This window comes from Acomys minous (genome assembly GCF_964271855.1).
Source record: "Acomys minous genome assembly, chromosome: 8".
In the NCBI taxonomy this organism is placed as follows: Eukaryota; Metazoa; Chordata; class Mammalia; order Rodentia; family Muridae; genus Acomys; species Acomys minous.
Window position 1 is genome coordinate 36,475,049 of NC_140489.1, and position 6,508 is coordinate 36,481,556.

Sequence of the window (6,508 nt, forward strand, 5' to 3'; positions counted from 1 at the left end):
AGAGTCCCCAGGGACGGTGCAGGACCCTGGCCTCACACCAATCCTGACCCTACTTTCCCAATGGCAAGCTCTAAGCATACGGCTCAAGGCCATTTCAATGTCCTCTCTGGACACCTCTTTACCTCCTGCCAAGATTATAAATAAACCCAAGCAAGCACCCCCCCCCCCCCCCCGCCGCCTTTTTCTTTTTTGAGACAGAGTCTCATGTAGCCCAAGCTAGTCTCAAATTCTCTACATGGTCAAGGATGACTTTGAACTCCTGCTCCCTCAAGCGTGCACAACATCAAGGTCAGCTGCGAGCAGCTTCTAAGGCAGTGCTTCTGAAACTCAGAGAAGCAGCAGGTTCAGCCCCAGCGGGGAAGTCTGGTCAGCAAAGCAATAGCTGGGCCTTCCTTAACCCGTGGTAATAGAGTCACCGAGACTGTTGCAAATCACAGCCGCAGCAGAACTCTGTGGTCTGAATGGGACCTTCGTCTTCTTAGCGCAGGACTTGAAATTTTTATGCTGGACTGACTGGTTTTGTTATTGTTGTTGTTTTCAAACAGGATCTCACTAGCTGCCCAGGACAGCCTTGAACTTGTGAGCCTCCTGTCTCTGGCATTACAGGTATGCGTCAGTATGGCTGGATTTTAACATTATTGAAGGGGCTGAAGAAGCCTTTATGGGATCCGCTCCCCTTGCTAGCTGTGGTCCTGGGAGAAGCTCACGGACCTTTAGGCAGTCCTGGGAAGCCTCTGGTAATCTTTAACTAGAGGTTCCTCAGCTGCTTCTTTAAAAATGTCTCCAGCCTAACAACAATTATCTAAGCCGACACTGTCCAGTCTAAATACTAACACAAGAAAAAGATGTAAGATTTTCTAGTGGTTCTATTCTCTCTCATTCTTAAAAGGCAAAACTTTTAAAGAGGTGGAATTCCATTTTGAAATATATTTTAATTAAATAAATATATCCCAGATAGTATGACTTCAACATGAAAGCAGTATTGTTAGGATCTAGTGGCGGACTGTACCCTGGTGGCTCCTGACCAGGGGATGCTGCGAAGATCACACCATGAAATAGATTTCATTTGAAAGACCAGGTACAAGGTGCAGAGGAGTGGATGGGCATGGCGTGGGGGAGTCTCTGTGTGAGTTCTGATTACACAGTGTGATCTTTGCAGCATCCCTTGGCCCAGACCTGCCAAGGTCCTCCAGCCTCTGCAGCTAAATCTTAACAAGTAGGAAATCACTGGTATTCTATTTTACACTTTTGCCAATCATCTTCATAATCCAATATGTCTTATACTTTCTTCTTTGTAATATGTCTCCCCAGGGCCGGGGACTTTGCTCCATGGTAGCATGCTTGCTTAGCAGGCATGAAACCCTGTGCTCAACGCCCAGCACCTCAGATACTGCTCCCATAGGACAGGCCTGTGACTCCAGCACTTGGGAGTCACAGGCAGGAAGAGCAAAAACTCAAGGTCATCCTTGGATACCCAAGTGAGTCCTAGACTACCCTGGGCTACAATGACCCTAATTCACAAAACAAAGAAACAAACAAAGGCAAATCTTTGCCTTAGTGATTTGGTTTTGTTGCTGCTGTTCGCTTTAGGTTTGTTTTTTTATTTATGGGTATGCTCAGGTTTATTCAGGCGCCCCCAGAAGCCAAAAGGATGTCAGAGGGCCAGGAGCTGGGTGTCAGAGGCCACCGTGAAGAGTTCCAACACGGTCCAACGCTGCAAGTGACTCAGGTTCTCCACAAACACAGCTAGCACTCTCAACGCTGAGCCATCTCTCCAGGACTTTGCTTCTCCAAAACCTTTGTTTTATTGTTGTTTTTGTTTGCATTGGGTTTTTTGTTTTGTTTTGTTTTTGTCTTCTTTTTGAGATAGGGTTTGTCTGTGTCCTGGCTATCCTAGAGCTCGCTTTGAAGAGCAGAGAGCCACCTACCTCTGCCTCCTGGATGCTGGATAAAGTTGTGCCACACACCTTGCATGCTTTGCCTTAGTTTCTGTTTGGTTGGTTTTTTTGCTTGTTTGTTTGTTTTGGTTTTTCGAGACAAGGTCTCTCTGTAGCCTTGGCTGTCCTGGACTCACTTTGTAGACCAGGCTGGCCTCAAACTCACAGCAATCCGCCTGCCTCTGCCTCCCGAGTGCTGGAATTACAGGCGTGAGCCACCACACCCGGCTTTGTTTGTTTGTTTTTAAGATTTACCTATTTATTATGTATACAGTGCTCTGCCTGCTTGTACCCCTGCAAGCCAGAAGAGGGCATCCAATCACATTATAGATGGTTGTGAGCCACCATGAGGCTGCTGGGAATTGAACTCAGGACCTCTGGAAGAGCAGACAGTACTCTTAACCACTGACCTGGTTGGTTTGTTTATTTTCATTCTCTGTCTGTCTGTCTGTCTGTCTGTCTGTCTGTCTGTCTCTCTCTCTCTCTCTCTCTCTCTCTCTCTGAACATCTACCTGTAGCGCTCTAACCATGTTACATCTGTGCCCTCAGTGGTAGCCAGTGCTTCCCTCACAGCTGGATTCCCTCGCACACACCAAGAGATTGACAGGCAGCAGGCGAATGCACTGCTTTGCCCTGAGGTACTGACCTCCCCAAAGCCATCTCACATTCCAGACTCCACCCTCCCTCCATGGTGCTAACACAGAGGTTGTAGGAATGAGCCCTCTATGTGGGAAAGGCTCAGTGAACGGTGCTGCTATTGGTGGGTGGCCAGGCTGCAGAGCCAGGCTCTGCCACTTACTACCAGTGTGATTTGCACAGACGACATCAGAATTTTCATCTTAAACATAAGGAGAGCAGCACGGTTCGTTACAAAGTTGAGATAGATCCCATTTAGGTACACGAAGTCTACTGGAGACAAGTCTCTTTTTGGTTGTTGTGGTTCACAGGGTTTCTCTGTGTAGCCTTGGCTGTCCTAGACTCAATGTGTAGACCAAGCTGACAGCCTCAGACTCACAGAGATCTACCTGCTTCTGCCTCATTAGAAAAAAAAGAAAAGAAAAGAAAAGCCAGGCATGGTGGCACATGCCTTTAATCCCAGCACTCAGGAGGCAGAGGCAGGTGGATCTCTGTGAGTTCAAGGCCAAGGCCAGCCAGGTCTACAAAGCCAGTTCAGGACAGCCAAGGCTACATAGAGAAACCCTGTCTTGGGAGAGAGAGAGAGAGAGAGAGACAGAGACAGAGAGAGAGAGAGAGAGAGAGAGAGAGACAGAGAGAGAGACAGAGAGAGAGACAGAGAGAGAGACAGAGAGAGAGACAGAGAGAGAGACAGAGACAGGAGACCGGGCATGGTGGTGCACTCATATAATTCTAGCAGAGGCAGGTGGATCTCTTTGAGTTCCAGTTTAGCCTGGGCTACAGAGGAGTTCCAGGACAGCCATCTAGCGCTACAAAACAAACAAAACACTCACAAACAAACAACAACAAACTGAAAAAAAAAAAGAAAGAAAAAGAAAAGGGTGAAGTGGAGTATAGTCCTATGGTTTGCATGCAGACTGTCCTTTTGGAAGCACTTGTTCAAATTTAACTCCTATTGTGAAATCCTAAGGGACGAGACCTAGACTCTTGCGATGCTAGCAAGTGAGATGACCTGAATTCAATACCTGAGACTCACACGGCAGAGTGAGAAAACAACTTCTATGAGCTGTCCTCTGACCTCTATATGCACACATATTTGAGCTCATACACATAAATTTTTAAAAATTTGTAGTTTTTTTTTTTTAAGAGGTGAGAGCTGGGAGCACAAAGAAACAGGCAAATCTATGTGAGTTTGACACCAGCCTGCTCTACATAGAGAGTTCCAGGATAGCCAGGGTAAGCCCTTGTTTAAAAAAAAAAAAAATATGAGACCAGGCTGGAGAGATGGCTCAGAGGTTAAGAGCATAGCCTGCTCTTCCAGAGGTCCTGAGTTCAATACCCAACAACCACAGAGTGGCTCACAACCATCTATAATGAGATCTGGTGCCCTCTTCTGGTGTACAGGTGTACATGCAGGAGAACACTGTATACATAATAAATAAATCTTTAAAAAAAAAAAAAGTTCAACCAGATGGGACATTAAAGTTCTTTAAAATGGATTCATTAGTTGGGCGTGGTGGCACGTGTATTTAATACCAGGAGGCAGAGGCAGGTGGCTCTCTGAGTTTTGAGGGTGGCCTACAGAGCAAGTTCCAGAACAGTGAGGGATACAAAGAGAAACCTTGTCTCAAAAATAAACAAATAAACAAACAAACGCTGGGGTATGACTTTCACACATACTCTGGTGCCTCACATTTGAACATGTCCCCTGGATGGGGAGACCTGGTGGCACTCAGAGGAAGGATAGCAGGCTACCAAGAAGAGACTTGATACCCTATGAGCATATAAAGGGGGAGGAGGTCCCCCTCAGGCACAGTCATAGGGGAGGGGAGTAAGGGGAAAATGGGAGGGAGGGAGGAATGGGAGGATACAAGGGATGGGATAACCTTTGAGATGTAACAAGAATAAATTAATAAAAAAATAAAATAAAATAAACCAACAACAACAGACAAACGCAACAAGAATGGATTCATCTGTTCAAGCAGTTAGTGGATTAGTGCGTTATCTCAATGATAGGTCAGTAAAAGCCCATTGGCCAGGCTTCTGGAGCACAGCCTATCTCTCGCCCTGTGATGCCCTGTGCCACCTCAGGACTTTGCATCAAGGAAAGATATTATTAGATGGAGCCCATTGACCCAGGCTCTGAACCATTAACCTAATAAACCTGTTGTCTTTCTAAGCTGCCCAGCTTCTGTTGTTGCTATTAGCAACAGAACGTGGACAAGGATGTATACTTGGAATAAAACAAAATTAGCATTTTTAACCTGATGGGAGGGAGGTACAAATGGCAAAGGAGAGACGCCCCATCATGGAGGAGTGAGGGGAGGTTTACAGGATTTGGGTTTTAGGGGACTGAGGCAGGCTAGAGCTCAGGGAAGCAGGGTCAACTGTTTTGTTTTGAGTCAGGGTTTCTCTGTGTAGCTGTGGCCTTGTAGACCAGGCTCGCTTCGAACTCACATAAATCCACCTGCCTCTGCCCCCTGGAGTGCTGGGATTCTAGGCATGTGCCACCACGCCCAGCTGCAACAGGGTCAGCGTCCCCCCCCCCAAAGATTTATTTATTTATTATGTATACAGTACTCTGCCTGCATGTACACCTGCAGGCCAGAAGAGGGCATCATATCCTATTACAGATGGTTGTGAGCTACCATGTGGTTGCTGGGAATTGAACTCACGACCTCTGGGAGAGCAGTCAGTGCTCTTAGTTGCTGAGCCATCTCTCCAGCCCCCACGGTCAGCTCTTAATAGAGTGTCTATCATTAGGAACAAGAACAGTGTCACGGTCATGCTTCCCAGGGACCTTAGTACAGGAGGCAGGGACATAATGTAGTGCTGGCTGGAAGGCAAAACTTCAAAGAGCAAGAGGTTACGCGGCTTGGTTGCAGTGCCTAAGGAACACTGTTCTACTCTGTTAGAAAGGTCAAGTCTGGGCCAGGACAGGCAAGGCTAACAGAGAAACTGTCTAAAAAAAAAAAAAAAAGTAAGTTAGGGGGGGCTGGAGAGATGGTTCAGACATCTGCTCTTCCAAAGGTCCTGAGTTCAATTCCCAGCAACCACATGGTGGCTCACAACCATCTGTAATGAGACCGGGTGCCCTCTGTACATGCAGACAGAACACTGTATACATAATAAATAAATATTTTTTAAAAAGTGGGACTGGGTGGGTCACTTGAATGGAAGCAGTGTGGAGGAACCCTACTGCTTTCTTTTTCTAACAAGTTTTACTGTCATGATTTCACTCCTGCACTTTGCGTTTTCCATGTCCAAGCTGTAAGAGCTGCCTTGGGAAAGATGCCAAGCAAGCTACCTTGTCAAACCTGCTGTACTGGACCACGCTGTTTGCCCTGGACACGCGCAAATCCATCCCTTAAGCCAAAACACTCTCCAAGTTCTGCCATGGGTGTTCTGTTTCCTGGGGCAGTGAGGACACCTGCAGCCCCGCCCTCTTACGCCTGAAGAAACAAAAGAGATTTTCAATGCTTTCCCTAAACCTGTCTGGCAAGACAAAAAAAAATTTTTAAGACAAGTTCTGCCAGCTCAGGGAGCTTTCTGACTAGAGTGGTCAGATTACTTTTTTTCCTTCCTTCCTTCCTCCCTCCCTTCCTTCCTCCCTTCCTTCCTTCCTCCCTCCCTTCCTTCCTTCTTCCCCACCCCCCCCCCCCGCCCCGCCGCCCCCCACAGGGTTTCTTTGTGTAGCCTTGGCTGTCCTACATTCACTCTGTAGATCAGGCTGGCCTTGAACTCACAGAGAGCCTCCTGCCTCTGCCTCCCAGAGTGCTAGGATTATAGACATGCGCCACCGCACCGGGCTCAGGTTACTTTTCATATATAAAATAAAATAAAACGAGCCACCAAAACAACCGGAAAAGAGGAGCTCGCTATTCTATCTGGGCCCCTGCGCGTTTCTTCCAGGACCATCTCGGCCCTTAGGTGCC

The 6,508-nt window shown here is 47.2% G+C and overlaps 1 long non-coding RNA gene across 1 annotated transcript; it reads left to right on the top strand.

Annotated features, from left to right (window-relative positions):
- The first annotated feature begins 558 nt into the window (after positions 1 to 558).
- On the top strand, positions 559 to 1,942 carry LOC311604162. The gene is made up of 3 exons (XR_014781382.1): positions 559 to 606; positions 1,312 to 1,478; positions 1,621 to 1,942. It is a non-coding gene; the product is annotated as an uncharacterized lncRNA (long non-coding RNA).
- The last annotated feature ends 4,566 nt before the right edge of the window (positions 1,943 to 6,508 follow it).